The sequence below is a fragment of the Anser brachyrhynchus genome (genome assembly GCF_964034855.1).
Source record: "Anser brachyrhynchus genome assembly, chromosome: 3".
Taxonomy (NCBI): domain Eukaryota; kingdom Metazoa; phylum Chordata; class Aves; order Anseriformes; family Anatidae; genus Anser; species Anser brachyrhynchus.
In genome coordinates, this window is record NC_137696.1 from 93,581,243 (window position 1) to 93,602,771 (window position 21,529).

General features: G+C 35.9%; 1 long non-coding RNA gene across 2 annotated transcripts in view; it reads right to left on the bottom strand.

Annotated features, from left to right (window-relative positions):
- Window positions 1-21,529, bottom strand: part of LOC308192398 — a 98,587-nt gene that overhangs the window by 39,580 nt on the left and 37,478 nt on the right. For both annotated transcript variants that reach the window (XR_013948776.1, XR_013948777.1), the window contains exons 4-5: window positions 12,672-12,845; window positions 3,083-3,142 (exon numbers count right to left, since the gene is read on the bottom strand). This is a non-coding gene — a long non-coding RNA (uncharacterized lncRNA). The remainder of the gene's footprint in view (window positions 1-3,082; window positions 3,143-12,671; window positions 12,846-21,529) is intronic.

The window sequence follows — 21,529 nt, forward strand, 5'->3', positions numbered from 1 at the left end:
CGATTTCAGCATTAGACAAAACTTTTTCACCATGAGGATGGTCCAGCAGTGGAAAATTTACCAGAGAGGTTTGGCAGCCTCTATCTTTGGAAGTTTTCAAGATCTAACTGGATAAAGTTCTGAGCTGACTAGTCTGAGCAGGAGATTGGACTAGAGACCTCCTGAGGTCTCCTCCCACCTGAATTATCCCCTTATTCTATGAAAACCATGCCTTCTCACTGTCAAGGCAGTTTTGCAGGTTTATTGGTCTCAGCAATCTGAGAGCCTGGTATGTAAGTATGGCTAAAGCAAATGACACTGCTCAGGAAGGAAGCACATTTCCATCCTGTGCTTTAAAATGAAAAACGACATTGCAAAGCAGCTTTATCATCCCAAATCACAACCATCAAGTAGTTTTTGACAGTGTACCCATCACTGTAAGAATGTGGATGTGAAGAGTTGGAGTGTATTCACAAACGGTTTGGAAAATACAGTCCATGCTTCAATTCAAGACATTTTACTTTTGGTTTGCTTCTCTTTTAGTATGTACTCTATGGTTGTTTTGTGCTCGTATTCTGATTTAACTGTGAGAAAACTAATGTGAGCACATCAAAGTGTGAGAGCAGTTATTTGTATCAGGTACCTTTTTTCTAGCAGGGATCTAGTCCAACAATAAAAATGTGTTGATTTATCCAACATATTTATATTTTGTTTCTCTCTGACTGAGAGTACTGAGGATGAAGAAAACTTTAACAGCAAGTGTCAGGAGAGGAAGGAAACTGTCAGGAAAATGTTGAGATAGTTAATAGTATCTCATTTAAAGATATCAGATATGTTGCAACCTTAAAATATGGAGTAGGATTACTTTTCCAGAGTGTGGAGGTCGACTTTGATCTTTGATCCTTGTTCTCTGAAGTCCTCTCAACCTTCTTATTGAAATATTTGAAGTTCAAATAAGGTCTTGTGCTAAAGGCACAAGTCAGAATATCTGGGCAGCGTGAACTACATCTTTGACAAATAACCCTATTACCTCACTCCTTGTCTGCAAGCCCAGGATAATCTTTGCTTTGCTGTACTTTACTTATCATCTTTGAAGATGAATTCAGAGCATCTGAGTGAATATAGTACATTCACTAGTGTTTTCCTAATATTCTCATCTGCAGAAGTGAGTTCAGACAGAAAGGACACTCTGAATCATACCATGCCAGGTGTTAAAATGTATGCACAAAGTTTTCAACAAACCAACAAACAAACAAACACAGAATGGACTTCAGCAATTATTAGACTGATTTATAATATCATTGTAACAACAAAACAATAATAATAAATTTGTGATTAATTATTTTTATGTTCCTGAAACAACATGATCTCAGCTCATAAGCTCAAGATATCCTCCACATTCATGAAAGGTAGGAATATTTTGTAAACAGAAGCTGAGTTTCTCCATGTAGTAGGATGTAGTTTCCACATACACTTCTCTCAGTAGATGACTTACAGAAAGAACAAATATTTCAAGACGTGATAAAACTGTGATCATTGGAAATATGACATATGAATAAGCTACTTGATTCAAAATATTCACTAGAGGCTATCTGTTTAATACCGAGAGCTTCAAAAGTGTCCTTAAGAGCTTTAACTAATACATTAATTTCTGTGTGCACTGGGAAGCCATTTTACTTAGCAAACATATAGAGTTCCAATCCTTTTGACAGGGAAAAATAAGAGAACTGAGCAATAATAATCAACTGAGTGATGTTAAATCAAAAATACCATTAGTATACCAATAGAAGGAGAAAAATGCAGAATTTAACTAACAACTTAAAAAGTCCACATGGAATATAATCAGGAAATGGAGAAGCATTTTTATTTTTATTTTAAAGAATTGGATGGAAAGAAACAAAATCTATCCCCTGGAAACCTGATTTTCTACACATATATTCAAATATGAATATATAAATTCATATTCCCACTACTGTTGGTTTAAATAACACACAATAATAATGGCCTCTACTTTGTCACTGAATGTCCTTTTCCACATCTAAATGGAAACTATGCTTCTGGTTGGAAATATGCAATCTGATCTCTAACCAGATCATCTCCTTACACAGATGCATATAATGGCTTTGCCACTGGAACGTCATATAATTGCAGTACTACTCAAGTCTCTATAATACATAATTAGAGAAGGTTGCAGTTTTCTTCCATTTGTTTTAGTTCTTGAACCATTTTTCTTAATGAGACATTTCTCTGTCATCTGGAAACACCCCAGCAGTTGAGATCCTGTCCCAAAGCACTTTATTACTCAAAAGGCATATTTCCATTGACTTCACTGGATTTTGGATCAACACCTACATTTCCTGTTTCAAGTAAAGCCTGAAGTGTGCCACGTATAATAACTAAGCTGTTGTCTTAGTCCCTTTAAGAGTAAAATTACTACCAGTTTGTTACTTTCTTTAGTACTGTTCTTACTGCTTTTTCTTGAGCAATGTTGTTAATCATTTAGCTTGTTACTTCTGTCTCCTTCAGCTCCCTCAAGCTGCATTTCATTCAAATTCCTTATGATTGTCTTAATTTTCTTCACAATTACTTTTTAATTTGTAGCACTAGATACATTTATTACTCCATTGCCCCCATTTCTCTTCCTAGGTCAATTCCTTTTTCTTAGGTGATACAATAATTGCAGTTTCTATTATCACCGTATCATCAATTCATTTAATGCTCTGACATTTTTTCCTGCTATGACGTAATTTTGAAAAACTTTTAATAAAGGTTGTCCCAACTCCACCCACTCATCACTTAGTTACAGGCCAATTTTTTTGTTTACTACTGACATTTAACTCCCTCTGTACTAGCCAGGTTTTTACCCATGTAATTACACAGAGAAATAGTCAGAAATACATATTTGCCAGTTTGGCTACCAACTTAGTTGATCCGAGTCAAAAGACTATCTAACAGGTAGATTAATTCAACTATCAGCCAGCTTTTATTAAAGCTTTTGCCACCATCTTAAAAACCTCTTCCATGCTTGTGTTAATCAGCAGTTTAGTCGATGACTAACTAGTGGGTTTTTCACTTCGACTTACCTTGACTACAATTTCCTCACCTTATGACTGCAGAAAATGCTGTCCAAGCTTCCACTTCACATATAAGCACAAGGGGAGTCCTGAAACATACCAGATAAAATAATAATTGTGAGGAAAGATGACTATTGTTTGTAGTCTGGCCCAGTCTTTGGCCATGTCTATCTACAGCCACAAACAAAAGTCCAGTACCAGGGTCCATCCAGGTGGTCCCATTAGGATAAAAAGGAGTTGGGGTCAGAGACAGGGATGGAGATGATCAGAAGTTTGGGGGGGGGGGGGGGTGGCATCCAGGAGACCAAATACTGACAGGGATGTGGATGGAGCTAGAGAGTGACTCTGCTACAGAGTCACTTGGGCAGGGGTTGATGTCTCTGGTTGCGGCTGAAATGGGGTCCTGGGTAATGAGAATGGGTGGAGGATACCCCTGGTGGAGGCTTGACACGGATGTTATGGCGCTCTCAGGGCCTTGGCAGACTGTCTAGGTTTATGTTACCTTCTTGCCTTTGATACATTTGATTGCTATCAACTACTACTTTGGATCCCATATCTTCTGTAAGTCCTTAAGAGGGACTCCTCAAATTGATTCCTGAAACATATCTCAGAGGGAGAAAAATCAGTGCAACATATAGACTCCGAAAGTTTGTTGGTATGCCAGTGAAGGAGAGTGCTTATCAGTGGGATGGGCACTTCAGAAAGTCTGGAAATTCATATATTTAACGTATATTCTACAGCAACGCACCAGATAATCAAACCACTATCTAACACCATGGTAAGAGCAGGGCATATGGGCCCACAGAAGTCACTGGGTAGTTTACGTAGACTTGGAGCTAGGCAGCCAGGAAGTGATTGTCACCCAGACCGTCTACTGAGAGACTGTTAGGGTTTGGTGTCTGGTTCTCAAACCCTTGTCAGCCAATCAGACAGAACACCATGAACCCAGGGTCTGAGAGCCCCACTGGATGCTTCAGACAGGGCCTGCAGGGCTTCTGTGCTCTGAGGTCTCCAATAAGGGGCAAAGCAGTCATACTGACAATACATCATAGCTCATACAGAGATCTTCTGGAAATCCTGCTGCTGGCAGAGCTTTGTTTGAACATGAAATCTCCAGGTTGTGATGAACAAGCAATTTCCAATGAAAATCATGATGCTATCTAAATTTCCAACTAGCTTAGCTGGTTTTCTGTGTTTAACCACAATGGTTTGCCACTGATTACAGCCAAAGGCTGCCATCCTGAATAAAAGGTAGGTTATTTATGCAGTTTTCCCCAGAGTAAATTGAAAGTAAAATCTCAGAAATATATCAGCATTCTTTTTACAAGCACATAAACATATACTAACAGTTGAGGACTAAGAACTGCCATTTACTTTAATTCACCTGTGTATGTTCTTAATGCTAGTAAAGTGTGCACAGCTTCTTTGAACAATAAGTTGAATAAATGGTTATTTCTTATTTGAAAGACCAATAATGAAATTGCTTCAGATTTTCAAGTGACAGCATCTGGCATTCAGTACACCTCCCCAGGGCAAGGTACTATTGGAAGATAAATTAAGCTGTTGATGCATTATCTTATTTCCTGTGGCAAAGATTTTGCTCCTGGCTCTGGAAGCAGACAAGCCCTCACAGTCAGCTCTTAACTCCTTCTGGAATCTTGGCAATGGATTGCAGGGATTTTTTTTGTGGGTTTCTTTCATATAGAGCATTTCTACGACATAAGTAAATGTTTATGAGGATTTGAGAACTAGGGAGCTGGCTGGGCTAGCAAAGATGGCCAAAGAAAGGCACATGCTTATTCCATAGCTTAAATATGGGGCAAAGGTGCAACAGACCAGAGTTGTAGAATTAGGCTTCTTTTGTCCACGTGGTGGTGAATACTTCCCATTTTGGAAATGAATCAGGTAGTTCACCAAAATGCAAATAAACAATGCAAATTGTATATTAGTCCATGGTAATTCTGCAGTGGTGCTTATAAACCTTTGGGGTTGCTGTGGCAAGAGTATCACCTTGCTTGCTAGTAGTGTGTGAAGTATCGGTGTTGAACTTTCCACTATTCCAAAGAATATTCTTGTTTTTAGAATATTAAACTTCTAAAAACATCCCTGGATCTACCCAGGTGAATTGGCCATATGTTCACAAGTTGCTACACTGAAAATGAATCAGCATTTGTGCGAGTGTCAAAAAAAAGAAGACATATATAATTTAATTTAATTTAATTTGCTGACAAGGTAAGGTATATTTTGTGCAACAAGCTCTAACTAAAATATTTTCTGTAATACAGTGGATCCAGGAGCTGTGCAGACATCTCTTCAGAAGATTTTAGGGTTCCATGACATTCTTAAACAAGACACCATCTCACTTACAAAATTAATGAAATGTTTCCTTCTCATCATCACACAAAGTTTTACTTAAAATCATGCCCCCAAACCATTATCAGATGTCTGATTTTCTATTGAACTTACTATGTAAGGGTTTTTCTGCTTCAGGCAAATAAGGAAATTCTGACTTTAAATTCACCACACAGTATCTAAATAACTTGTAACTGACATTTATGGAAAAAAAAACATGGAAAAAACTCCCAAATCCTTTTGTTATATAAGAGAGGTAAAAGAGATGTCAAATGCTAAACTTAGTTCTCTACAGTATTGTTAGTAACCTATTTAATATTATTCTTTTAAAAGCAAGATAGCTGTTTGGAATTGCTATGTACTTTAGACTGAGTATTATGTTTTCATATATAGCCATTATGCAAGTTTGGTTCAGTTCAAAGCACTTTAAAAGTAGCATGCCATGAAGACAAACAATAGAATTATGGGCAACAACAGATAGGTGGGAAAAAAAATGTTGAAGATAAGAGGGTTTGTTCAATGCCACTAGGAAGTCATGTTAAATACAAGCCTGTAAAGCAAACAATTCTGTGTTCCCAGTATAAAACATATTGCATTTCCCTCCTCCTTTTTTTTTTTTTTCCTAAGGCTCCCTCTTCCATCCTTCTATTAAAAAACTAGAAAAAAAAAAAAAAAGTAAGGCGTGCTTAGGCATGTCTTTTGTTATTCCTGTTTTCACTTTTTTTCATATTTTGAGCTGACTCAGCACTGCCTCTGCCCTGCTTGGACCATGAGTGAGAGAGTTGCGTGTCTATATCTGACTTCTGGAAGAATAAAATTTAAGAACCATTAAGCAACAGAAGCTAGATACAAAATCAGTAGCACATCAGAGGACAAATCCCAGTAGTATTCCACTTGCAGTTCAGTATATTGTAGTTCATCTGGATCTAAACTTTTTTCATACTTTGTTTGGCCTCTTTTTTACAAAGTAAATAAAATGTAGTGTATGGTTTCCAATTCAATTGGTGAGAACCAGATTAGTCAAATCCACTTAGATAATGAGAGGGAAATTGAATGTATGGCACCACTAAAATTTCCCTTTCTCTGTGTTAGGCATCTTTATGATACGGTTATTAGCATCTGAATATCTGTAGGAACTATAAAACTGTAGCACTTTCCTAACATGGAAAATAAATTCTTGCATCTGGTTTCTTTAATTCTCATCTTTGTTTATCTTTGGATAACCTAGGAACCATTGACTCATAGTTTCTTTGTCAAGGATGCCTTCTTACTTTATTTTTATGCCATTGCTAGGACTAGGGTAGTCCTAGAAAGTTATCTTATGAGCTTATTTTTTGCTGTCACGTGTATGGTGTTTTAACATACAATGCTATCAGGAAAAAATCATTCTTTAAAACACGGACGGGATCTTGAAAGAGAACTTAAAGTTTGCATTCTCTTTGCTTAGACATCATAGAAATGGGGGAAATAGGAGTAGGAAGGGGAACTTCAGAAAGACTGCAATATTTTTACTTCTGAGAGTTCACTTCAGAGAGTCCAAGAAATATAGGTGAAGGTAACCACACTGATCACTGGCACAAGAGCTGTATAGGTAGTCTTGTGGAACATTTTGACAAGAGGCGTTATGATGTCTACATGACCTGTGATGACATTACATGACTTCTGTTAAATCACTTCCACTTTAGCAGCTTATCACAATGCTGAAAAAAAAAAGAAAAAAATAAAATAATAAAATAAAATAAAAGTAACAAAATTGTTTAAATGAAACCTGTGAAAGATATAATGTATTTTTTTGTCTTGAAATATTAGATTGTTATCCAACGTTTATCTTTTGTTCTGCAAGGTATCAGTATTATTAATTTTTTTAAGATTTATACAATGCCAGAATATGGTATGGTATTACTAAGATATAGTATCATTTCCTAACATAAAAGTCTGGTGGTTTGAGACTCTGATCCAGAAAATTAGTAAGCACATTTTTTAACTTTAAGAAACTTGGGGACATTAATGAAACTCTATTAGGAGGTAAAGATTTGCTTCAGTTTGTTGCTGACTGTAGTCACAAAGACTGGATGTAAAGTTCAGTGAGCCAATGATAGTCTCCATTAGTGTTAGGATAGTTTGGATCAAGGTGTAATTAGACATATTTTTTTTCATTTCAGAGTCTCTGTAATGGATTTCTTTCTGGTTTCAAACATTTTTAGCTACAGAAGTTTAGCACATTTAGAACACTTTATAATGCCTGTTTTTGAGGCAGAACAGGATAATATGTATTTATGTAACTGTGAGCTGGCTAAAACTCTAGAAAAGTATGTTCGGGGAGCTAAGAAAAATCTGAGAGGTGCATTTTAGACACACAATAAAAAATTTGAAAATTTTCCTATTGCCGCTTTCTGTTGTTAAAGAGCATTGTATTGTGCTTAGTGTAAGCATGTATTGCATAATTCTTATCTATACCTTTCTAAATTAATTTGTTAATTCCCAGGACTGTAACAGCTGTTTTTGTCAAATAAAATCAGAGTGAGAAAAGCCCCATAAGATCTGCATTGGAAATATCTAGGAAGTCTGAATCCATTCATTCATTTTCTAGTAGAGGAGACTTGGTTCTTCATTATTCTGTAATAGATAAACATAATTTTTACTGTATGGCATTCTCCAGCCAGACGGTAATCACAGTGTGTCTTTGTAGCTGAGAGCTGGAATGGCATCACTGTTCTGGAAAGGCTAAGAGTTTCTTTGGGTATAGACACTGATAATACAATGATGATGTTTGTTTGATGTGTGACGCTATCCTGCAGACATAGGTGAATGTTGTTCAGTAATTTTGTGTGTGTGTTTCTACATAGAAATGCACATAATACACAATTTAAAGCAAAAGTCACTGTATACACTGATTAGTCACTATATACACTATATCACTACATAGCGCACTGCTTATGGAAAATAATTCTGAAAAATGCTTTCATAATGAAGCATGATGAAAGTATTATGCCAGTTCAGATACTAAGTTCATGCAACCAGGCAGTAAAAGGAATTCTTTAATGGGATGCTATTTTTTCATTTAATTCTTGAACTGAAAGCACTGTTGTCCTGATATTTGTACTACCTTTAGAACATTTGCATTTGCACCTTTTCTGCATGCAAGCTGCAGATGTAAAATAGCACCCTGAGCCAGTTATAGAAAAATGTATGAAGACAGCTCAGGATCATTTCTGTCCAGACTGATATGGACTTATGCTGTATTATACTGGTGTATTAATACCCTCCAGAGAGGTGACATAACGTTGTGACACTCTGTGTGTCATCAGCAGAAGCAAAACAGCGCAAGCCGTTTAAGGAATGATAGTAGAACTGAAATATCTCCTATGAGTCTGATTCTCAAGACTGAGATCTGAGTGTAGATCATATGATCACAACAGCATCACTGTCCCTGTGTAAGCAGTTGTCATAACCATGCCTATAGTGAACTGTATTTGCAAAGGAACATTTCAGTGCTTATTGGACAGTGATTAGGAACTACAGAAAAGTGAAAGAAATTTAAAAAGAAGATGAAATAATTCTGGAAAAGCAGGTTAAAATGTAGCGATGCTGGAGAGCAAATTTGCTCTAATTAATGAAAAATATGCCACAGTGTTCCAGATGGGGGGATTTCTCAGATTATTTTTAAAATTATCAGATTATCTTCTCAGTTTAAATGGAAGTCCTCATTAAAGGTCTTCTCAAATTCAAGGAATGCTTCTAGATTTTAAGATCTTACTGTATAATCTAAATTTTAAAATCATATAATTTTCTTAGAATGCAAATTCAATGTCTATGTCCATTATTGTCTCAAGATTTTCCAAAAACATCTGTTTAAGCTTTTATTTAAATGTAGGTTCTTAGGTTGGTGACTACTTCCAGCTATTTTTTTGAGATCTCCCCAGTAGAGCTAGTGGAAGAATTCCTTTCTTAGTTAAAAGAGAGAAATAGGAAAGTACTTTAGAATCTGGCAAATGGTTGAAGAAGGCAACTAATAAAGTGACTTATCTGAATCCAGCCACAGGACTCCCTAAATACTGTTGAGCCACCATCTCTTTGACAATGGACACTTTGAAGACAAAAGTGAGGACTGAATATTTTTGAGCTCACTAGAGTTCTGGGATGTAAAAATCTGATAGAAAAATATATGTCAGATCAAAACTCTTACATGCCTATGAATTTGTGGTGCCCTCGCTTAAACATGCAGAGCATCCTTATATGTTGACATGAGAAGTCTACCGATTTTTTCAAAGAGTTGGTATTTTATGCTTTTTTATATTTCGGGTTACAGATACTATTTGAGCTCAGAGGGAACCATGAGGCAGTTTTTCTCTGTGAGGACAAACTATTAGAGAAGGATGAAGGGCACATTTCATGATAGACTTCATTATTTCACTAGTGATTTACTAAACAACAAAGGAATGTTGAGGCTTAGGGATCTTGCAGTTATTGCAATGTTTTAGAGAAAGTTCACCCTTGTGGTTAGAAACATCAGTTCAGTATAATTATCTCTTCCAGCGCATCTGTCTACTCTTTGCTGTACCTTTGCACATGCTTAACATAGGCTTTATTTTCCACTTTGAAATGCATTTCTCTTTCCATATTAAATGCCAAGGTCACACAGTACTAATTTGCACACCATCCACAGTTGACTCTCCCTGAAAATTGTGCAACTTACATATGTAGTTTCATTCCCACTAAATAGTAATTAAATTTTGACATTGCTTAACATTTCTGAATGTTTAATACAGCTTACTTTTAATGAGACACAGACAGGAGGCTGTTAGATTAAGCTAATTTTGATTTGGATGTGAACAAAATTCTTTTGGCACTTATGTATTGCCTCATCATTTCCATTACCATCACATTTTGGAAAGGAAGGAGGGATTTACTCCCAGTAAGAACTGGGAGACTGGCCTACAACCTCATGCACAGGAGATTCTCTCAGCACCAAGGTACTCAATCTCCTCTGGAACACAAACTGCAGGGAAAGGTTCCACCCACAGCTCCAGAGACCATAGGACCCTACAGCTTTGAAGTTCCCCCCTCTCGGTATGTCTCAGCAGCCTGATTAGCTCTTTTGGCAACCCACGCTTTTGTGGCAATGTCACTGTTTGCATTTCTAGGAGTGACAGTGCCATGATAGCCTAGCAAGAGATGAGGGGGACTGGTATCTCTTCAGGGCTTCATACCCAACAAATCTGTATCTACACCCACAAACATATACACCCACAATCACTAAAAGTTTGCATATGCCTCGTTAACTATAATTAGTCAACATATGTAATCATAATTTATCATAATTATTCATAATTATGGATTCACAAGATCACAGAACTGTTGAGGTTGGGATGGACCTCTGCAGCTCACCTAGCCCAGCCCCTGTTCAAGCAGGGTAAAATACAGCAGGTTGCTCAGGACACTGTCCAGTCAAGGATAATCATTGTAACTAGATAACGTGTTTTTAAAAAATCATCAAGAATTTCAGGTTTCTGTGATCATGGGGTTGCCACTCTCAGAAAGGAAAGAGACCTATAAGAAACCTCCATCTTTTTGGAAGGCCTGAGTTAAAGTAAAATGAGATACACTTCAGGGAAGTTGTGTTAAAATATAGTGAGCTGTGTGAGGATCTCAGTACATGGTTCACAGGAAAATAAGTTCCTGACACAATCAGGTGCTCTGTGTGGATTCAGAATAGTGTCCAAAAATAAAATTAAATTAAATTAAATAAATAAAATTAAATTAAATTAAAATAGATAAAATAAAAATAAAATAAAATAAAATAAAATAAAATAAAATAAAATAAAATAAAATAAAATAAAATAAAATAAAATAAAATAAAATAAAATAAAATAAAATAATAAAATAAAATAAAATAAATAAAATAAAATAAAATAAAATAAAATAATAAAATAAAATAAAATAATAAAATAAAATAAAATAAAATAAAATAAAATAAAATAAAATAAAATAAAATAAAATAAAATAAATAAAATAAAATAAAATAAAATAAAATAAAATTAATAATAACTGAGTACAAGGAACTAAAACTCTAATGAGCTCTTCAAAAATGACTTTTAGCTCTAATTTCTTTGAACCAAGTAATATCTGCAAGAGCATCTGAAGATGATAAGAACTAATGCTGGCCCTCAGACCAGAGCAGTATTACAACTTCCTGTGCAGAAAGATTTGCCTTTTGCTTCTTAAAGCTGTACATCCTTCATCATGTTTCTCCATACCTTCTGTGTCATTGTGCAACTGGAAAAGGATACAGGAAAATACCCCTGATTCACAAAAAAAATTATGCAAGAGATATTGTTTCTATTCTTAGACATAGTACCACCCTGAGGGATGTATTCTGTCCATGACATCAGTAAGTACTGTTGTGTTAACTCTAAATACCAGGGAAGGATGAAAGCCTACCATCATTTAATTCTTCAGTCCCATGCTGCTGTGAAATCTTGTAGTCAAATACTTAGAACTTATTGTAGTTAGAACATATTGTAGTTTCACTTGAAACTACAAGATATTTCTTCTAATTTGTATGGAGTGCTTGCAGAGAAAATGTGTTGCTGTGCTGGGTTAATTGCACACATCTTGTATTTTATATATATATATATGTTGTCACAGAGCTGCAGTACTCACCTCCTTAAACACTGTTTTTTTCCCCCACATTCTCTGGTACTCATCACCTGTGCCCCACAGTAGCCTTTATGCCAGCGTATCATGGGGCTGTGTTTGTTTCTTTCTTTTAACTGTAGCATTTGCCAACAACTGTACAACCCCGAAAGTGGCATGTTATCCCAACACTGGGATTTTTTTCCTTCAGCTCAAGAGTAGCCTCTTGTTATCCAAACACACTGTAAATGCTTTTAAAGCTTTGAGTTCCTTGTAATCTCTTCCCTTTGTACTCCTGATCATCATTGCCTAGATGTTGAGTAAGATGCAGTGATGGTCTACTTTCATCCTAATAAAGCATGTGATCCACACAGAACGCAGCTGGTAAACACTGTCAGCAACAGCAAATCTGTTTGTAGGCAAGCCCACTCTCAACAGAACTAGTATAAATTTAGTAAAGTACTAATTTTCAGTAAGTTTTGCTTAGCTGGGACTTGCATTGTCTACGGATGGTCAAAAACCTCCTCGGTTGCCAAATCAACGGCTCTTGCTTATGATGTAACAAATATCAGAGCTCAAGAAGGAATCCTTTCTTGGTCTGTTTTGACAGGGAACATTCAATATTCTTACCTTTACCTTTAGTGTAAATAGGGCCCATTCTTCACTAGGTCCTGGGCAGGTCCACCAAAGTGTCTGGACTGTTTGACAGTGGGATAGTGCCACTTGAAATCCCTTAGTGGCTTAGCAGATTGTGTTGTCCATCTGGTGGTTTCTGGTGTTTTATAGCAACCACAGTCAGTTTCGCTGTGTGGGAGGAGGGACAGACAAAGCCTTTTGAAGAAACAGTTCATTGATTCATGTAGAATGAACATCATAGATGCTTGCATTTGCAAAACAACGGACATGATCTATAAAATCCTTTCCTGTCCCATATTCCAACCTAGATCATCATTATCTATGAAATCCCACATCTTAAAGTCATTTCATTTGACTGAATTGCCAGCCCACCTTGGTTACATTCATCACATTTTCAGAAAAAGATCACTGGGAGGTTACCAAATTCCTGAGACATGGTGTGCCACTGAACAGTAGATCACAGTTGCAGTAAAGGAAATGAGTCAAAAATTGCAGTTCAGTATTGTCTATTTTTTTTCTTCCAGCACTCCATTGCTACATATCAAATAGGCAATTGAAAAGAACTTCCAAGAAATCAGCTTATATGCATTTACGGTCAGGGTCACAGTAAGATCAAAATCTGCCTCCATTCTGGATTTTGGATTAAGTTTGGCTGGAAACAGACGTATATAAAAGATTTCCTTCTCCCATTCCAATTTTTTTAATCTTAAAATCGTTCCAGGCACAGACGTATTAACTGGCACAGCAATCAGATAAAACCACTTAGACTAATTAATGAATGATAACATCTTTTTTCTTTTTTTAAATAATTATTTATTATCTGCTGTGTACAGCTGTTTAATCTTCTTAGGTTGTTTTAAATGAGGTGGCTTGACCTCCCTTTTTACTTTTATTTTTTAAAATCACCTTATAAACAAAATGATTAATACACACACATAAAAAAGTAAACTGGTGACATCATCAGCCAGGATAACATGCATCTTTCATCTGACAATTCTTGGCTGCCATTTGTGAGGGAGAGATACAGCCAATGATTTTAAAACCTTAAAAGTACACATTCATATTATTTTGCATTGATTCTGTTTATTAGTTTGGGCGACTTCTAGCTTCGTGTTTGTGAAAGCTTATCAAGTATGATGTGTTTTGCAACCACTGCAAATAGAAATATTTTAGAAATGCCTGTTTTATATTTTGTTATACCCCAAAATGACAATAGGCTATATTCTGTCTTCATTCTGCATCTGGAATTTCCATTGACGTCAGTAAAGCTGTTGAGCAAAATTAAAAAGAATAGTCTAAGGTCTAGGTAAGTAATTAGACTTTTTTCAGCAGAAAGAATGTCAAGCTTACTTTACTCTTTCTGTCCTCATTCCCCTAACTTGCCCCTAACTCTACACATATACATATATGAAAAATCTACCCACCATGAAATTACAATTGTGACTGGTAGAAAAAGACAAAAATATTTGATGATAAACAGGGCTGTCTCCCTGCAGCAGATTATCTTTAAGAAATGTACTCCCTAATTATAATCTGAGAGAACTCCTTGGATGACTGATATTTATAAATTAGGAGGTTGTTTACTCAGAATATTGTTTCTTGGAGTCTTTAAATCCACTTAATCATTATGTCAGGCATTTCAAGAAAAATGTATGAGATGAAGTTCCAGATGACTTTAGGCATAATGATTATCCTTGGCATTCTTCTCTAAGTTTCAAATTAACAATCTATTTCTATCTGAGTGGCTATCTGGAAAAAAAAAAAAAAAAAAAAAAAGTCTTTTTCCATGTCACACTACAGCTTTTTCATGCTTTTAGTGTAAAATTTCTTACAAAATTAATCTTTCAAAAATTATGACCCTTTATGATCTTTAATTTTTTGTTGTGCTGGTAGAGGGATACTGATACTCAGAACACTCTCATTTTCTCACTTTCTAGGTTTTATCATTTTTAGCACCACAAAAATTGTATATTCATTGGGATTTATGATATTGAAACAATTACCCTTAAAAAGTGCACTCAAAATTATTAAGTTTATCACCATACAACAAAGTCTGATGGTGGGTGATGTCATGGACCCAAGTAGCTACGAAAGAGAAATAATAAATATTTGCCTTTTTGTCCACTGTTGTTCTTCAAATGTTTCATACGTTTTTGTTCCTTTGAGCATTGCTCCCCCAACTCTATTTTCTCTGGTGTTCTTTCTATTTAGCATTGCTGGTTGTTTGTTAGTTTTATTATCATTATTATTATTATTATTTCTTTGTTTGTTATTTTATTTTATTTTTTGCTCAGCTCATGTTTTTTTTTCTCTCTCTCTTAAGTACATCCACACACTCCACCTATCTTTGTTACTCCAATTTATCTTCACCATGCTTACTTTCCTTGTGTTTTTCCTTCTCTCATTCTTGTTTTCTCTACACTCATTTGTCTGGGCACATTCCTCCTGTTTTAGAGACAGTTTTTGATATTTCCTTTTTAGAGTCATTTGAAAAAGTCACAGACAATTTTTTGTTAGAGCATTGCAGGAGCTGCATTACCAAATCTGCTCATAACAGAGCTTCCCTGCCAGTCCTAAGGCAAGCTCCTAGAGCAATTGGATGCTGTGCTGAGGGCTTGTCAGAACAGGTATAGGCATTGATCTTCATTAAATTGAAGTTAACCAGTGGGAAAAGTATGGATGTTACCTTAGTAAGACAGTCCTGCAATTCTTTATGCCAGCAATGGACTAGTGCACAATCATGATATTCTTTATAGTCATACTACTTAGCATCATTTATACTTAGGAACACAAACAAAGGAAATAGCAATAGAAATGATCTAATGCTGTCATCTGGGATTTAGTATAGAGAGAACATTTCCAAGTATCTTTGTTATTTTAGATGCTCAAGGGTATGAAGCAATAGCTTTTGTATTTCTTTATGTTTGGAAAATTCCTGCATAGTTTATGCATGAAGTTATAAATAAAGCACAATGAAGAAAGAAAAAAATCGACTGACCTCTAGTATTTTAATTTGTTACTGAGTGATAAATTGCTTTTAAAGGAAACAGTGAAAGCGTTCTGTGCAATGGTTCTGAAGAGTATAACGTCAGTGAAAGCAGTGTCTACATCTCAGTGCAAGCAGTGTCTACATTGCATTTATCTTAATGTGTATATGTACTAATAATTTAATTTCACATCTTCAGCTGCATGTATCTTTTCATACATCAATCCAAATCATCCTTTTGGTATACATAGAACTTTTTTGAATAGAAAAGGAATATGCACTTGCTACATAACAATATGATATAGCAGAATGAAACCTCTGATTAATTATTACCGATATTCACCAAGTACTGGATGATACAGATGGTCTGTCCTGGGTGAAGAAAGTAGGTGTAGGTATCTACATGATCTGCTGAATAACTGACTAAAGAGAACGTATTAAAACAATTTTTTTTCTTTCTTCTGTTTGCATTTTCTTTGTGTAGTAGAAGCTGTTTCAAGATACACCTCAAACATGCTGTGGAATGACTAGGAAGGTCCCTAGCATTTCTAGAAAAGTTCCCGGTAAATCTTTGTGATTACTGTGTTAATCTCCTTATTATTCCTCTTTCTTGCCTTGTATCATTTAAGTGTGCGTAGCGATCAGTGCCCAAACTATTGAACTCCTAAATTGGTGGGATCTTATATTTAATTTATGCCAATGGAAAGGCTTCCAGATAACAATCTGCAAAGCTTCTTCAGGCGGCTTGTTTTCATTTACTGTGTTTTTTGCACTGACATGTGAGAAAGTCAAATTTACAACTGAACTGTTCAGTTGACCCATGTGAAACAGTAACGGAATTGCTTTGTCAGGTAATACAAAAGAATGTGACAAAATCATGCCTGTCAACCATAGGTGGAGTTCCCTGTTTACACACTGACTAGAAAGTTATGTGCAAAAAAATAAAAAACAAAATACAAAAATCTGTGGAGGAAACAGACTTATTTTAGTGAGATGGAAGACCTTAAAAGTTGACAATAAGAGTGCACATAGCTCCAATATGATACAGAGCCACCAATTCATGACAGAACTCCTTTGAATTGCGTATAATCAGAGAAGTACAGCTATTTCATGTTGAATTCAATAGAACATTTTTTAAGTTCTTCTGAACTTGAAATATACCTACATAGAGACCTACACCTGTCCATTTAACCACAGTAATCCTTTAAGTTCTTTCCCACTTGGAGCACAGTGCTTAGGCCTAGGAAAAATAATATGATGGACAGGTTTCTGGTGCTGTCAAGGCATATCCTGCTTTCTTCTTCAGACATATTCCTCTACAATATCAATAACACTTAATTTTGAAAGTTGGCTTTGATTCCCAGCTGCAGTTTTCTGCTTTTCTAGATCAGCTGACTACGCACAAGCAAACTAAGAAAGTGCTATAAACCTCATTAACAGCCTCCCTTGATAACTGTTCTCATCAGCACATTCTTTAGCTATTTTATTGCATTTCTCTCAAACTGAATTGGTAGAGTATATCAGCTGAGGTACAAAGAAGGAATTGCTTCACAAGAAACAAGAAAACAAGAAAACATTACAAAGGAGGTTTACAGAATTCCTTAGGACAAGCCACAGTTACTCAGAGAGATTCCACCTAAATATCTAAAAACTCATTTTTTTGTCTGTTTGTTTGTTTGTTTCTATCAGAGATTATACTCAGGAGGCACAGCTTTGGGAGTTCTACCTAACAACAATTTTTTTTAATTATTACACTTAAAGTGAATCTAGGAATTGCACTGCTGTATCGGTCATCAATATATCAGTAATGTCTTCTTTATTAGGACTCAAAGTCACATAAATTGCAAGTATCTTAAGTTCTGCTCTCGGGAGTAGTTACTTGTTCCAGGGGGACTAGCCAAACGTAGATAGTTTGTCCAATTTTGTATTTGCTTCCACACTTGCACACAGAAAATTATGAAACTTGCTTCCTTGTTGTATTAACATGTGGTCCTACTTCTCACATAGCCAATATGAGGAGAAAAGTAGTAGACACAAAACACTAAAATATTCACATACCTCACTGAATAGGAATGGACTTAGATGTTTGGGTAAATAATATGATGAATTAAAGACTTAAAATATTTATATGATTTTATCAATTGTTTCTAGTGGTAGCAAACAAGAGGAATTTCTCAGTGAACTCAGAAAATATTTTCCATCACTGAATTTAGCCACTGTGTCTTTTATCAGCCTCTGTTCAAAAGAAGGCCACAATTTTGACTCTGACCTTGCATTTGCTCCTTCTGGTCCACCACACAGGTTCTTCTGGCTGCGGTCCTCACTCACCCCCTGACCTCCTACTTTGCAGTAAACAACAGGACTATGTCACTCACATGATTTCTGTTTTCTCCTCTTCTCAAGAAGGAGCGGTGTTCTGGTAGGGCTTAGGCTTTAGAATTAGCAAAGCTATTATGCATTTATATTAGAGAAGGAAAAGTGAAAGAAGATTTTGGAGGCAAGGAAGAGAAACTAGTGATTTTCTTTTGTTTCTGTGGGATGAACAATTTTCATCCCATGGTTACAATCACACGTATATATATGTGTTATAGTAGAAAATGAATTCAAACTAGAGATGAAATTCCATGGGAAATCTCTGTAGGGAGGCTTGATGGAACCATGGTAGCCAGTGTGCCTGCCGAGATGTGTTCCAGCCTTCTCTGTTAGTTGGAGTTTCCTAAGTGCTGTAGGCATCACGCCCGGTTTTATCACACTGCTATACACTAGCCAAGAAGTGATGAAGGCATGAATAATAAAGGCCAGGTCATCATCCGCCAAAATGGGACACGGTCTGTGAGCCAACTGGAGATGATATGAAATATTACTCACAAATGCTGCAATGTGAGAGCTTAGCAAAAGATCCAAGAGTATGAAGCAGTTCATCAGATCAGTTAGCTTGGTTCAGTTCAACTGACTAATAGGAAGAGGTTCACTGTCTTCTTCTTCTGAGTTCCCCACAGACCCAGAGGCCCAGACTCGATGAGAAATATGGGGAACATTCATGGAAGTGATTAAAGTAACACACTTGTTTACAGAGCCACTAGGACAAGGGGGAATGGTTTAAAACTAAAAGAGGGGAGATGTAGATTAGAGGTTAGAAGGAAGTTTTTCACTCAGAGGGTAGTGAGGCACTAGAACAGGTTGGCCAGAGAGGCTGTGGATGCCCTATCCCTGGAGGTGTTCAAGACCAGGTTAGACGAGGCCCTGAGCAACATGATCTAGTGGGTGGCATCTCTGCCTAAGGCAGGGGGGTTGGAACTTGATGATCCTTGAGGTCCCTTCCAACCCAGGCCATTCTATGATACTATGAGAGCCCAGTGGCAAGAAAATTCAAATTCAGCAGTTTCCAAAATTATATTTCTAATCAAACATAGATAACTTGCTTTGAAGTTTTGATTCACATTCTGGTTTTGATGCATTGATTTCTAAAGCAAAATCAATGTCTATTATAACAGTCATTTAAAGTGTCCCTTTTGCACAGCTAAAGGATTTCTTCCAATCCTACAATAAATATTTTTGTTAGGTTGGTTGTAGGTGGTGGTGTTTTTTTCTTTAATAATGGTGGTGAAGTATTTATGCCTGACAGTCTAATAAAGGAACATGTTCAGCCTTTGTCAAACAGGTGTAAGATACCATGTCTTTGGGAAAATACTCATGTCCAATTCTGTTATTACTTCAAGAAGAAGTAATTAGAAACCATAGCAAATCCAAAGGTAACTTAAATGTCCTTGTAGTTCAGAAACATTTTGACTGTTCAAAATACATTGTGATATCACATGTTAAATTTTACAAAGGTGGGCTAATTTGAACCAGTTTTATTCAATGTGCTGCTTATGTATATTTTCTAAAATAATTCTTAAGTTTTAAAATTATTTAAGCTGCACACACAAAAATTTAATAAACTGTGATCATGATGCTCTGCTTGGAGATTTTCAAAATGTGACTGGATATGGCACCCTGTTCTAGTTTAGATATAGACCTGCTATAAGCAGATGGGACCAGATGACTTCTAGACCATCATATTTTTCTCTTTTTATTCCCTTTATCTCAAAGGAAATTCCCTTGTTGCAGTTTGTGACCACTGCTTCTTGTCTCTTCATTGCACACCTCTGTGGAGAGTCTGGCCCTGCCATCTCTCCACTTTAGGGAGTACAGGATTTCAGATCCATTAGTCTTCTCTCCTGTGGGCTAAACCATGTTTTCAAGCCCCTGACCACCATCTAGGCATCCTTCTGTGTTTGCTTCAGATTCCCAGGAACTCTCTTGTACATGGAGAACCACTATGGCTGTGGTTTTCAAGCTTGTAAATCTCTTAAACATTTTTTCTGCCCTTCAAGATTCTTTTGGCCTATGATATTTCACACCACATTTCCATCACTTAAAGAATGCTGGGGAAGAAAAAAAATCTTTTAAAACTTTGAAAAAAGCATAGATATGCTTTTATTTCCAAAGGTCAAATTTTAATGAGGTTAGTTAAAAAGTATAATTCACAAATTAACCTGTCAGTATACAAAAATGTCTCCACAGCTGTTACAGTTTGCTTTGATATATCCAATGTTAATAATGAACTTGATGAAATACTAAGAAAAACAGCACACATAGTCCATATAGTTATTTTTAGAGACCCAAAGAATTTATTACAGACCACAGAGGGGCTTTTTAAAGAAATGTGAAAATAGCAGAAGTCAAGAGAATTGAAATGCTCCCACCTTGCAGTGAAAACAAAAGGTTAAAATTTCACCCAAATGTGAATTTCCCATGGTCTGCCACAGTTAAGATAATATTTCTGTGATGTCTCTTCTTGCCACTGTTTTTCCTCTAAAAAACAACCATTTGTAATAACAAAAGGGCCAGGAACTCATCAGTGTGTCCAGGGTCAAGATGAATCTGATTTCAACAGAACTAAGACAAAAAATCTAAGCCAGCTGGAAAAGCAAGTTAAGAAAATATTTTAATGGCAATATGAGACAATTTAATTATTCCATTGTTGTACCATGGACTTATTGGACCTGTTTGTAGCCATGCATTCTCTTAGAGAATGTCTCTAACATGTTGATTGGAGAGAGAGGGGCATTCCACATCATCTGTTTACTTTCAGTGATTAACAAAAAGAATAATCATCCTGTACCAAAATTACCATGAGGCCATAGTAAATAAATGCTGTGAGGACACACACAGGTGTTTGTTAAAAGTCAATCTTTTTTTTTTTCATTTGTTTGTTTTGTTTTGATTTTTGTTCTTTTTTCCAGATGTTTTGGTGGATGAAAATTTTGCAGTAAGTTTACCGTATAGGAAACAGCCCTTGATAATGACTAAAAGAGTACATCTTTGGGGATTACAGTTTTTAACTTCATCTTGGAAAGGCTGCCAGGAGTTCCAAAAGAGGAAAGAAAGTCCCATAGCAAGATTATTTCAGAGATGTCTAAATCAAATTATTTTTTATTTTCTTCACATCATTTTCCTATACAGGCATTCACAATGATAAAAAGAGAGAGTCCAGCTTATATCTTTATATACAGCTTTAATATTAGCCCAGGAAAACCTTCTAATGAAAGTTAAAATGCAGGGGATTTATGTATATCCACCAATGCATACATCAGGAACTCTTCATCTATTAGCCAGTGTTTTAATATCTGCATAGAATGAGTCTTAGTAAATCAGATATAAATTTTACTATAAGGTATATAATGTATATTAGACTGCGAATCTTTTGCTGTGACAAAGAATATTTGTATGATTATGAAACTTCTTTTCCATTAAATCCATCTACATCAAGGCCCAGTCAATGTCTTTGATGTATTTCAGAACTGAGTCCAGATGGAAGTTG